The sequence below is a fragment of the Mustela nivalis genome (genome assembly GCF_964662115.1).
Source record: "Mustela nivalis genome assembly, chromosome: 8".
In the NCBI taxonomy this organism is placed as follows: domain Eukaryota; kingdom Metazoa; phylum Chordata; class Mammalia; order Carnivora; family Mustelidae; genus Mustela; species Mustela nivalis.
The window spans coordinates 119,031,627-119,044,950 of NC_139027.1; the positions used below are offsets into that span (position 1 = coordinate 119,031,627).

A 13,324-nucleotide genomic window follows, 5' to 3' on the forward strand; every position below is an offset into this window, starting at 1 on the left:
ACTGAAGATGGAGAAAGGTGGACCGACGGGAGAGATATCTAGATATCTGAGAGATAGATTAAGAGATATGGTGACTGGGGCGCCTGGGTGGCTCAGTGTGTTAAAGCCTCTGTCTTTGGCTCAGGTCATGATCCCGGGGTCCTGGGATCGAGCCCCACATCGCACTCTCTGCTCTGCAGGGAGCCTGCTTCCTCCTCTCTCTCTGCCTCCCTCTCTGCCTACTTGTGATCTCTGTTCTCTGTCTGTCAAATAAATAAATAAAATCTTAAAAAGAGAGAGAGAGAGAGAGTGGATGAGGGGGTGAAGGAGAGAGAAGAGGCAGGAATAATCCCTAAATGTTTTCGGCTTGAGTGACTGACCCTAAATGAGAGCAGTCTCAGTAGCAGTTCAGGGCTTAAGTCAGATAATGAACGTGAAAGCGCTTTCGGAAAGGTCAAACGGCGGCGGCTGAAATCCGGTGGCGCGACCAAGGCAGTGAGTTCCACTTTACAGATGGGAAAACTGAGGCACGATAGTCTGGCAGATGGAGGCATTCCATGACGCGCTCGCCTCACACCTCTTGGTTGAGTGAAAGGACCCAGGCGCGTTGGGAACCTACTAAGCGCCAGTACCGTGCCCGGCCTGGCTCCGCTCCGCCGGTTTCCCTGTTCGCCGCTCGTGTTCCAATAAAGTTATTGAAATTGACACCGGTTGCTAAGGAAGTGGGTCGCTGAGCCGGGTTGCTAAGGAAGTGAGCGGCTGCCTTCTCTCCCCATCCGGGGCAGCGGGGAATGGCTGAGCCCGGGGTTTGCCGCCGCCCCCGCCGCCGCCGCCGCCGCCGCCGCCGCCGCCAGCTGTCGGCTCGCGCCGCAGGTGAGTCCGGGAGGGGCCCGGGCTGCCGCGGGGCAGGCCCATCCTGCCGGCAGCCCGCCGTCTGCCCGGGGGCCCGCGCCGCAGCCGCCGCCTGGCTCTGCTGCTTCACGAGCGGGAGCATCCTCTGCCCTGCCTCCCGGGCATCCTCCGGCTGTCTGGGCGGCCTCGCCCCTCCTCCTTCGGGCGGAGGTGCGGCCCGACCCTCAGGCTCGGCCGCGAGGGGTTGGGATCCACCCGGCGGGGTCTGCGGCCGTGGTCAGGGACCCAGCTCTGGAGAGAGGCGGGAAGCGAGAGCCTGGGGTCTGAACCTCGCCGCTGCCCCGGCTCACTGTGTGACCTTGGGCAAGTCCCTTCCCCTATCAGGCTTCTGTCGACCGTTCAGGGATCTCCGAACACTTGCTGCTCAGAGTGGTTAAGATGATGAGGTGTGTACGTTGAAAATGTCCTGAATGCGGAGAGGGAGAATTCTTAGGGCACCCTGACATGAGGACCTAGAGTCCGGTTTCAAGTCGAGAGTGTCTGAGTAGGAGACTGCACCTCCATTTAGTAATTGTGTGGCCTTGTCTTGGGCAAGTTAATCGCTGAGCCGCCTTTTCTGTATCTGTAAAATGAGTTAATGAACCACGGAGGGAAGCCCGTGAAACAGGGTATGTTAGGTAGTTTGGCGCATCGTAAGTGTCTCGCAAGCTTATTAGGAGGCATGTGGGGAGGTTTGGGCGAGGCTTCCTGGAGATGACTTTGAGATGGGTGGGATTGAAGTGTGCAGAGCACGGGCTCTTATGTGTATTCCTCCGCTTTTGACATCCCACTGCCCCCAGTTTTCCTTCTCCATGTTGGTCCGAGCAGGGAAGGTGAGGCGGCCCTGCGCAAGTAGCCCTGGTCGTGGAGACCGTGAGTTCAAGTTCTTGTAGATGACTGAGCTTATGGTCTCATTTTCAAAATACTTGGGCTTTGTTAATCCTTCCGGAGCAAAAGGGTGTGTCCTTTCTTTCTTTCTTTCTTTCTTTTTTTTTTTTTTAATGTCTCTTGGAAGGTGCTTAAAGCTTAATCGCTATTTGTAAATGTATAATTAAGAAGCACTTCTCAGGTACATTATCTCATTTAATCTTAACATAGACTTGACAGGTAGATGTGATGTTATCCCCATTTCACAGACGAGGAGACTGAGGCTCAGAAAAGTGAATGACTTGCCTAAGAATCTTATCCTTATAAAGTGGTGGTAAATCCATGTAAGTCCCATATTTTCTCCCCTGTATCCTGATGTCTCTGCTTTCTCAACAACAGCTGTTACAAAGCCAGCAGGTATTCTCTGTTTCTTCTAACTGCTATGGCTAGAGCCTCTCCCTCCCCCCCCCCCAACAGTGGCAAGAAAATAAGGTCTTATATAAAGCTTCATTCAAATAGATATCATCCAAAGTGTGGACCTCAAAAAAGAGCTGGCATGTTTAAAAGGAGGCTTCTCTGTCCCTCAGTCCCCTCCTCTTTAAAATGAAAGAAGAGGGCTAGATGACATCAGAAGGGCCCTTCAGTGATGTTGTGCAATTCTAATGGCAAGCTAGTGGTTTAACAACATGGAATCTGGTGTCTGGGTTCAAAGCTTGGCTCTGCCGCCTCCAGGCTGCATGTCACTGATCAACAGACTTCATCTCTGTGCTGCGCCTTCCTCATCTGTAAAATGGGGATAATAATAGCATCCACCATGTATGGCTGTTGTGAGGATTCATTTAAGCTTAATACACGTAATACAGGTAAAGTGATCCCAGGGTCCTGGGATCGCCCTGCATCTGGCTCCCTGCTCAGCGGCATGTTTGATAATATGTTAGCCATTATTATTTGAGCTTAACATAGCACCTATACTCTTTCTTTCTTTCTTTCTTTCTTTTTTTAAGATTTTATTTATTTATCAGAGAGGGCGGGGAGAGAGTGAGCACAGGCAGACAGAATGGCAGGCAGAGGCAGAGGGAGAAGCAGGCTCCCTGCCAAGCAAGAAGCCCGATGTGGGACTCGATCCCAGGACGCCGAGATCATGACCTGAGCCGAAGGCAGCTGCTTAACCAACTGAGCCACCCAGGCGTCCCAGCACCTATACTCTTTATTCTATTTACGGTTGGTGAGTGAATAAAGTATGTGCTCACAGCACGGGGGTTGTCCACCTCAGGAGATCGCTGTAAGCTTGAAAAAGTGGCTGTCACAGTATAACGTAAATGTTAGTGTTAGTACAGGGTGGCTCTAGGAACCTGCAACCCCATGCCAGAATGGGTTGAGAAGAAAGATGAAAGCTGATGGTAGGATGTCAGGTGGTAGCCCAGCTCCCAGTTCAGTAAATGTGTACTAAACCCCTCTGTGCTGAGCACAACAGAGGATGTGGAAATCGGTCCCGATGCCCTATACTTCAAGGGCCCCAGAACTTAGTTTGCATATCACTGGCTTTGGAAATGATCTGACTTCTTTTTTTTTTTTTTTTTTTAAGAATTTATGTATTTATTTGACAAAGAGAGCAAATGAGGGAACACAGCAGAGGGAGCAGGAGAGGGAAAGGGAGAAGCAGGCTTCCCGCTGAGCAGGGAGCCAGAAGCAGGGCGATCCCAGGACCCTGGGATTATGATCTGAGCCAAAGGCAGACGCTTAATGACTGAGCCACCCGGGCGCCCTATGATCTGGCTTCTTTAAATGAATTCCTATCTTGTGTTTACTGCTACTGCAGAGTAAAGCTTCTGGTCCACAAGTCTTCTTTTGTGTCCCTAGGCTTCTGTTGGGTGCCTCGGTCCCTGAGAAAGAACCTTCTCTTGCGCTGGTTGATAATACAATGCTCTCTGTATGGTGCCTACTGGTTTACAAAAGTGTTTAAGTGTGCCTTCACTCATTTGGTATTATTAGTAGCCCTACAAGGAAAGTAAGGTGAAGATGTAAGATCCCCATCTTGCAGTCAAGGAACGTAAGATGAGAGAAACCATGCTGCTAGTAAGTGGCCCGTTTCACCTGGGAATTGGGTCTTCCAGCTCCAAGTTCAGTGCTCTTGCCCTATGCTGCCTCAATTTTACTCACACCGCATTTGCAGAGCACCTCATATGTGTCCGGCCCCTGTTGCAGCCTGGCGATATGATGGTTCAGAGGTAGATGAGGTCTTTGCTTCCATGCAGTTTCCATTTCAGTGGCAGCAATGGAGAAATAAACCAATAAATGAACAAGGTAATTTGGATAGAAATAAGGACTGTGAAAACACTAAAACAGTGATGTCACGAACAGTAGCTTCTTATGGGGATTGGGACGCTGCTACTTTATTTATTTATTTATTTATTTATTTTTTAAAGATTTTATTTATTTGTCAGAGAGAGGGAGAGAGAGCAAAGCACAGGCAGACAGAATGGCAGGCAGAGGCAGAGGGAGAAGCAGGCTCCCTGCCGAGCAAGGAGCCCGATGTGGGACTCGATCCCAGGACGCTGGGATCATGACCTGAGCCGAAGGCAGCTGCTTAACCAACTGAGCCACCCAGGCGTCCCTACTTTACTTATTTTTAAAAAGATTTTATTTATTTACTTGACAGAGAGAAATAGCAAGAGAGGGAACATAAGCAGGGCAAGTGGGAGAGGGAGAAGCAGGCTTTCCGCTGAGCAGGGAACCCAGTGCGGGGCTCGATCCGAGGATCCTGGGATCATGACCAGAGCTGAAGGCAGATGCTGAACAACTGAGCCATGCAGGAGCCCCTTGACACTGCTACTTTAATTAGATGGTCAGAGAAGGCCTCTCTGTAAGGTGTTGACTTTTTTTCTTAATCAATTTTTTTAGTCCATTTATTTAATTTAGTGAGAGAGAGCGCACCTGCACGCCCAGGTGTAGTGGGGAGTGGCAGAGGGAGAGAGAATTCCCAAGCCGCCTCCCCTCTGAGCAGGGAGCCTGATGTGAGGCTTGATCCCAGAACCTGAGATCATGACCTGAGCCCAAATCAAGAGTCGGATGCTTAAGTGACTGAGCCACCCCAGGTGCCCCTAAGGTGGTAACACTTTTGCTGAGATTTGCAGCCAGAAGGGGCCAGCCAATTTGGAAATGTAGAAGGAACAGCTAGGGTAAAGGCTCTGAGGGAACAAGTTTGGTAAGTTCTGGGAACTGAAAAAAGGCTCCAAGCGGCTGCAGCAGGTGAGCTGGAGGTAGAGGAGGAGAGGGGAAAGGTGAGCCGAGGAGAGGCCTCAGGTCTTATAGGGCTTATAGGCTAGAGTAAGTGATTGTGATTTGATTTTAAAAGCATGGGAAGCCATTGAAGGCTTTAAGAAGGGGAGTGACAATAGTCTATTTTTTTTTTTAAGGTTTTTATTTATTTCAAAGAGAACATGAGCAGGAGGGAGGGGCAAAGGGAGAAACAGACTCCCTGTTAAGCAGGGAGCCCTATGTGACTCTATCTTAAGGACCCTGGGATCATGACCTTAGCCTATGGTAGACACTTAATTGACTAAGCCACCCAGTCGCCCCTGTTTTTTTTTTTTTTTTTTTTTTTTTAATCATTTTGACCTCTTTGTGGCCAATGAATTTTAAGGGGGTAAGTATGGCAGCCAGAAGGGTAGTTAGGAGGCCAGTAGAGAGGTGATGGTGGCCTGCTAGAGGGGTATCACTGGAGATGGGTACAGGAGCATGAATCGGGGAGGTGTTTGGGGGGCAGGAGCAGCAGGATGGTGGTTGGGAGAAGAGCCGTAAGAATCCAGGATGACCGCTGGGTTTTTGGCCCGAGCAGTTAAGTAGATGATGGTGGTGCCATCTGCCTCTAAAATGATCAAAGAACTTTTGGTAAGGTGCCCTGTGAGGAAGAATGATCGCTGGCTTGCGCTGAACCTGCTTATAGTCATACCTTATAGTCCTGGGGGAGGAGAGCCCAGCTCATACTGCAGGACAGCCGGATGCGTCTCACAGAAGCCCCCACCATGGACATCCGCAAGCCCTGCTCTTCTTGCATGCTGGCTCTTGGCCAGTTTGTGGAGTGGCAGGCGTGGGCTTTGCCAGGGCAGTGCCCATCTGTCTCATGCTGTTGCCATTGCTGTCCTGACTCGAGATCTTGGCTGATGAAGCCTGGAAGGAGGCCGGCCAGCTTGGGGAGAGAGAATGGAATGGCTGGAGAAGCTCACCATCAGTGCCTCACATGGCCACAGTTTCCCTGCCAAAGTGGTTCTTTCCTTGGCCATCAAATGACATTTCTAAAGTTTCAGAGCTTTTGATTTGGGGATCCCTTGAAAAGCTGTTGTGTCCTGCCAGAATTCCTAGAGGATCCTTGAATGGAGGATCTCTTCTGAGCAAGAGAATTTAAGCTTTTTTTTCATACATATTAATAATTGGTCTTGTAAATTTAGGCTTTGCAATGTTGTAAGTTCCACCCTGGGAATATTAAGACTGATAATCCCATCACCTCCACTTGTAGAGCAGTTCAGAATGCTCTTTCCTGTGCATTCTTATTTACTAATGCCCGCCAGTGGAGACCACATGGAATATGATCTACCCTCAGTTTACAGACGAGGCACTGAGATGCTAAGAGGTCATTTGTTTTTGTCAGTGTTAGGCACCTGTTAGGTGCTGGGTTAGGTAGATCCTTGCTTCTCAGAGTGTGTTTTACATGATGGAAGTACCCATGGCCCCTGAAAGCTTTTCAGATTTCTGGACCTAGCTAATTCACCAGGCTATATTTTACCAAAACCCCCAGTGTGTCCTGCATGAGTTAAGAGTTTCAGGTGCACTCTTTTGGTAATAAGTGGCAAAACTAGGTCTTCCCCATGATAATTATAATAAAAGTAATAGGACTAGCCTACACTTCTCCAGCCAAGCACTGTCATAAGTGCTTGACACAGGTTGTCTCTTTTGGTCCTCAAGGCAGCCCTGAACATGGGTACTGATATGAATCTCACTTTCCAGAAGAAGAAAGTAGAGGCATACAAAAGTAAAATAACTTCCCCAGATCTTCTGAGTCCAAGTCCGTTGCTCCTTCTACCACTGAGTTTATTCATCTTTCAGGGGAACAGTATATCCTTGTTGTCTTGTCTGGAGCCCTTCTCTTCTCTTCATGGGTAACCAATGTCAAATGCTGATGAAAAAGTGACTTCAGGGGCACCTGGGTGGCTCAGTTGTTAGGCGTCTGCCTTTGGCTCGAATCATGATCCCAGGGCCCTGGGATTGAGCCCCACGTGGGGCTCCCTGCTCAGTGGGAAGCCTGCTTCTCCCTCTCCCTCTGCCCCTGCTTCTGTTCCCTCTCTTACTGTGCCTCTGTCAAACAAATAAATAAAATCTTAAAAAAAAAAAATACCCTATTCATTTGAAGAAAAAAAAGTGTGACTTCAAAGAGTGTTCGAGGAAATCAGGGGAAAGACCCTTGAGCTATGTTAACTGAACCTGGATATCAATCACTTGACCTATAGTCAGTAAACAGATTTCTAATTTATAAGATAAGCCACCTCTGACACTTTTTTAGCAGTCCAACACTCAAGGCCAAAACAGCTGACGCAGGTGGGAACTGTGAGCTTGTATTGCTTGTACTGAGTCATTTGGCCCTACACTGTTTCTTGATGGTGGTGATAACATCTGTATGGGTGAGAAGAGGGCAGCCCAAGTCCTGTACCACCCGCTGACTGACCGCGAAGGCTTCAGTTTTGTGGCGCCTCAGTTTTCCCTCTCTGCCATGGGCTCATTATTTTCCTTTCCATATCTCCTGATCTCACCAGAGTCTTAGAAAGATTTCTTGGTCAAGGTATGCAATCATGAGAAATTCTGGTGTGAAAAGGAGGTAGGATCTGAGGAGTTGGGGCAAGACTTTTAGTAGAGATTCTGCCACTTGCTGTGTGACCTGGGGCAAGTAACTCAACCTCTCTGGCCTTCAGGTTCTATATACACAAAACAAGGACCTGGGACAGCCTTCTAAGGCTCTTCCAGCCCTGCCTGGAAGACTGAGCGAGGAGCTGAGTGGTATTTTCTTCTTCCTTGGTGACTTCATGCTGGGCTTTCACCCAGACCTTCCAGGGTGGGGCTTTTAGACCAGATTTCTTGGCAGCCAGAGATCAGTGATTACAATCAGCTCATCTTATTAGCGCCACACATCTGCACTGCAGCTCTGGATGCTCATGTTTAAGGCTCAGTTAGTCATGGTGACACATTGTGTCTCCACACTTTGTCACACTGCAGGCACTGAGCTCTTCACACACAGGCAGAACTATCTTTAGTATGCTGATTTATTTAAATCAGAGTTTGCATTAGAGAGCACCCAGTGATAATTGTGGTGGGTGTGGTTTTATTTTTAAAGTTTTTGGCAGGGTATTTGTAGCATTTGCATTTTGGCAGGGTATTTGTAGCATTTGTGTATAAATGGAAGCCGGTCCAAGGGAACTAGAAACTGTAGTGATTATTGGGAGTAGAGACACGACCTGCTCTTACCTACTCTGGGGTCCTTCAGATCGATCACCTTCAGCAGTGGTTCCAGGAACTGCTTTCTTTGGGGCTTCCGTGTGGGAATAAAGTAAATAGAAACTAAAAGCTTCTAGCACAGTCTCCAGCAGTAGAGTGGATTGCAGTAGTCATTACTTAACACATTTCAATAACCTAAGCAAAAAAACCTAGCTAGTAAATCACAAAAGATTCCATTCAGGTGAGATGAAGTATCAGTTCGGGTTACTTACAATAACTGCAAGAAGATAGCGCTTAGTTACTGGTTTTGCAAGATCTTCAGTAACAAATCAGATTCTAGCCTAAGAAATACATCATGTTTTTCCTTCCTTATTTCTTCAGTTGCCAGCATTTTATTTATTTATTTATTTTTATTATTTATTTATTAGAGAGAGAGAGAGAGAGAAAGCATGAGAGGAGAGAGGTCAGCGGGAAAAGCAGATTCCCTACTGAGCAGGGAGTCCAACTCAGGACTCTATCCCTGGACTCCAGGTTCATAACCCAAGCCAAAGGCAGTCGCTCAACCAACTGAGCCACCTAGGCGCCCTTGCTAGCATTTCTAATTAATTAATTAATTAATTTCCAGCATTTTTAAAATATAATTTTTCTTCCTCATTATAAAAATAAAGAATTTGTGCTGAGGAAAAACGAGGAAAGTCCTGAAAAGATTAAATAAGATTCACTTTGGGGGCCCCTGGCTGGCTCAGGCGGTGGAGCATGCGACTCTTAATCTCGGGGCTGTGAGTTTGAGCCCCATGTTGCGTATGGAGATCATGTAAAAATAAAATCTTAAAAAAAAAAAAAAGACTTTCAAAGATTCACTTTAAATCCTACCACCCAGAACTAATCACTGTAACATTTTACTATCCAAAGGCAAATATATCCTAAATATATTTTTTTCTCTGGGATGTACCGTTGTTACTTGTTTCCCCTATTATTGTCTTTTAGGCTAGTTTCAATATTGAATATTATAAATAATGCTACAGAGAATATCTTGATGATTATCTTTGCATACACCTTTGTCTGCATTTCTGACAATTTCCTTAAACTAGATGATTTAATTGCTAAAAATTTTTAATTATAAAGGTAGCCTCCTTCAATAATGTTTTGAATAAGGCAGTGTCTAAATAAAGTTGCAAAAGCAGACATTATTACAATTTGGTGGGGAGGGATTACCAGTGAAAATGGTATCCTATGTCAATTTCAGCACACTTGTCTACTTACAAAGACACTTTCTGATAAATGTACTCAAAGCGTACCTTTCATTTTTCCACTTGGAAATGTTCATTTAACATTTCGTAACCATGTTTCCATGTTTATAGTAAACTCTCCCTAGCACTGGGCGTTTTTTTCCAACTTTTTATAATCACGTATAGTGCTTTTTTTTTTTTTTAAGATTTTATTTATTTATTTGACACAGAGAGATCACAAGTAGGCAGAGAGGCAGGCAGAGAGAGAGGAGGAAGCAGGCTCCCTGCTGAGCAGAGAGCCCTATGCGGGACTCGATCCCAGGACCCTGAGATCATGACCTGAGCCGAATGCAGCGGCTTAACCCACTGAGCCACCCAGGCGCCCCACGTATAGTGCTTTAATGGACATCTCTGCTTCTCTCTTAGCCGCATAAGAGAACAATTCTAAATAAATACTTTGAAGAAAGTTAGAACTTAAAAAAGTTCTAAAGGAGAAGTGTTCATTTTCCTTCTTAAAATTTTATTAGGTGCTTCTAAAATAATTTTTTTTAAACTTCAGCTTTATTGAAATATAATTCACATGCCATAAGGATCTTTTAATAATTTTTCTTAGCCTTCCTTGCTGTTTGTCCTTAATTACTTTTCTTTTTGATACAGAATTTCCAGTGTGTAAGACCCAGAAGGTGGTCCTATTTCAACCCTCCATTCCTTGAACAGGCTGTTGGTTGGTTGGTGACTAACCAGAAATGCTGTATATACATTGTCAGGTGTGGGCACTGTGTGAGCTGGGAGAGCGCGCATATTGTTGCGGTCCTGGGCAGTGAACCATGACAGTACTGGTGGACTTTTGGAAAGGGTTTTAAAAAAAAGTATTTCCATTGTCACATTACTGAAATAAATCCTGTAACTTATAGGATATTCTGCTTCATCGACTTTGGGAACTGTTTACTCTAGAGGTGGCACATGTAGGCAGAGCTTCTCCAACATTAATGTACATACAGATCACCAGAAATTTTGATAAAATGGGATTCTGATTTTGGCAATCTAGAAGGGGTTAGATTCTGTAGAGTTAAACCAGAGTGGGACAAGAGAAGATTTTTGGTGGCACTCAAATACAACATCCTAAATTACATTGACTGGCATGATGAGTATGATTCCTTTTTTTTTTTTTTTTTTTTTTTAAGATTTATTTATTTGAGGGATGCCTGGGTGGCTCGGTTGGTTAAGTGTCTGCCTTCAGTTGGGTCATGGTCCCGGGGTCCTGGGATTGAGTCCCAGCTCTCTGCTCAGGAAGGAGCCTGCTTCTCCCTCCCCCTATGTGCCTCCGCCAGCTTGTACTCTGTCACTCACGTTCTGTCTCTCAAATAAATAAATAAAATCTTATTTATTTTTTTTTTTTTAAGAGAGATTTGGGGCAGCTGGGTGGCTCAGTGGGTTAAAGCCTCTGCCATCAGTTCAGGTCATGATCCCAGGGTCCTGGGATCGAGCCCACATTGGACTTTCTGCTCAGCAGGGAGCCTACCTCTACCTGTCTCTCTGCCTGCCTCTTTGCCTACTTGTGATCTCTGTCTGTCAAATAAATAAATAAAAATCTTTAAAAAAAAATTTTTTTTTTAAAGAGAGAAGTTTATTTATTTGGGAAGAGGGAGGGCCCGAGGGACAGGGAGAGAGAGAGAGACTCTAGGCAGACTCCACGCTCAGCATAAAGCGTGGAGCCGAAGCAGGGCGCAATGTCAGGACCCCAAGATCATGACCTGAGGCTGAACCAAGAGTCAGAGCCTAACCAATGGCACCCACCCAGGTGCTCCAAGCATTATTCCATTTTAAGCTCATTTGGTTATTCTTCTGTGTCTAGAAGAGTATTTGTTTGGTTCCTGTCTGTTTCTTAACACTTGCTAAGCTGGCTTTCCAACCCAGAGAGATCAGACCTCAGTCCTTAGGGAAGCTAAAGTGCTGGCTAGAACTGAGTAACATTGTTATGTGTCCTTGTATTTATTTTCATAGTTACCTTCTCCTTACAGCATGTGATACTGATTTTCTAGCATGTTAGTGATACAAAGTTTCTTTTAAGAATAAATTTGGGTTAAAAGAAAGTAGATTTAAAAAAAAAAAAAAGAGGGGCGCCTGGGTGGCTCAGTGGGTTAAAGCCTCTGCCTTCGGCTCAGGTCATGATCCCAGGGTCTTGGGATCGAGCCCCGCATCAGGCTCTCCGCTCAGCAGGGAGCCTGCTTCCTCCTCCCTCTCTCTCTGCCTGCCTCTCTGCCTACTTGTGATCTCTGTCAAATAAAATAAATAAAATCTTTAAAAAAAAAAAAAAAGAAAGAAAGTAGATTTAAAGAAAAACCTTGAGTAAATAATAATACAGGTGGTGCCTGGAAATGGTAAAAAAAAAAAAAAAAATGTGAAGAGACAACCTGATGACTGATATCTCAGGCTGGTGTGGAAAAAAGGCCATGAACTTTGGAGCCAGGTAGACCTGGTTTCTAGGTATTTTGCCACTTATTAACTTGGTGTGCCAGGTTACTTCCCACTCCCCATCTCAGGACTTTTCTGTTCTAAATTGTGTCGGGGCGGAAGCCCCTCCTGCAGGTTAGTCCCTATAATGCTTGTCTCCTCAGATCCTCACACAGCTCCCCTGGCAGCAGGCCTGGTGTTGGTGGTCTTCCCACTTTACAGACAGCAGATAGGCTGGGAGGGCTGAGGGAACTCATGAGGAGCCGCAGAGCTGGGACAATGGGCATGGGTTTCAATCTCTGATGTGCCAGGATCTCTCCCTCTGTATTCCAGGTCACTTCCCTCTTCTAAATGTAGATTTTGCTGTGTCTCTCTGCCCAGCTGGAAGGCAGTCTGATTAAAATGAGACGTCATTGGGGCGCCTGGGTGGCTCAGTGGTTTGGGCTGCTGCCTTTGGCTCAGGTCATGATCTCAGGGTCCTGGGATCGAGCCCCGCATCGGGCTCCCTGCTCCGCAGGAAGCCTGCTTCCCTCTCTCTCTCTCTCTGCCTGCCTCTCTGCCTACTTGTGATCTCCGTCTTTCAAATGAATAAATAAAATCTTTAAAAAAAAAAAAAAGAAAATGAGACCTCATTGAGGGGCTTCTGGGTAGTTCCATCAGTTAAGCATCCGACTCGATTTCAGCTCAGGTCATGATCTCCGGGTCCTGGTCTGCTTGAGATTTGCTCTCTCCCTCTCCTTCTGCCCCTCCCCCTGCTTGTGCACTGCACACTCTCTCTCAAATAAAAACATTTTTTAAAAAATGAAAAGTCATTGAGCACACCCATGTTCACTACAGCATTACTCAGAATACCCAGGAGGTGGAAGTAGTCCAGATGTCCATGGACAGATTAGTGGATTAAAAAAATGTGGCATATATGTACAATAGGATATCATTTAGCCTTCCAAAAACAAGGTGATCTTGTCACATGATACAACATGGAGGTGCAGTGGTGGTTTACAGGGGCTGGGGAGAGGGGGAAACAGGGAGTTTTTGTTTAATAGGTATAGAGTTTCAGTTTGGCAAGATGAAAAAGTTCTAGAGATCTGTTACAAAACAATGTGGATGTAATTGACACCTACTGAACTGTACACTTAAAAATGGTTAAAAGGGTATATTTTATGTAAGTGTGGGGGTTTTTTTACTACAATTAAAAATTTCTTTTTTTTAAAGATCTTATTTATTTATAAGATTTTATTTATTTGACACAGAGAGAGAGATCACAAGTAGGCAGAGAGGCAGGCAAGGGAGAGAGGGAAGCAGGCTCTCTGCTGAGCAGAGAGCCCCATGCAGGGCTCAATCCCAGGACCCCGAGACTATGACCTGAGCCAAAGGCAGAGGCTTAACTCACTGAGCCACACAGGCTCCCCTAAAGATTTTAT

At 46.0% G+C, this 13,324-nt stretch overlaps 1 protein-coding gene across 2 annotated transcripts in view; it reads left to right on the forward strand.

Annotated features, from left to right (window-relative positions):
* The first annotated feature begins 703 nt into the window (after positions 1-703).
* Positions 704-13,324, forward strand: part of KIF3B (kinesin family member 3B) — a 44,254-nt gene continuing 31,633 nt past the window's right edge. Inside the window, exon 1 of one of the 2 annotated variants that reach the window (XM_082745950.1) lies at positions 704-852. The gene's annotated coding sequence lies outside the window, so the exon portion shown is untranslated. The remainder of the gene's footprint in view (positions 853-13,324) is intronic. The other variant, XM_082745951.1, reaches the window with a different exon arrangement.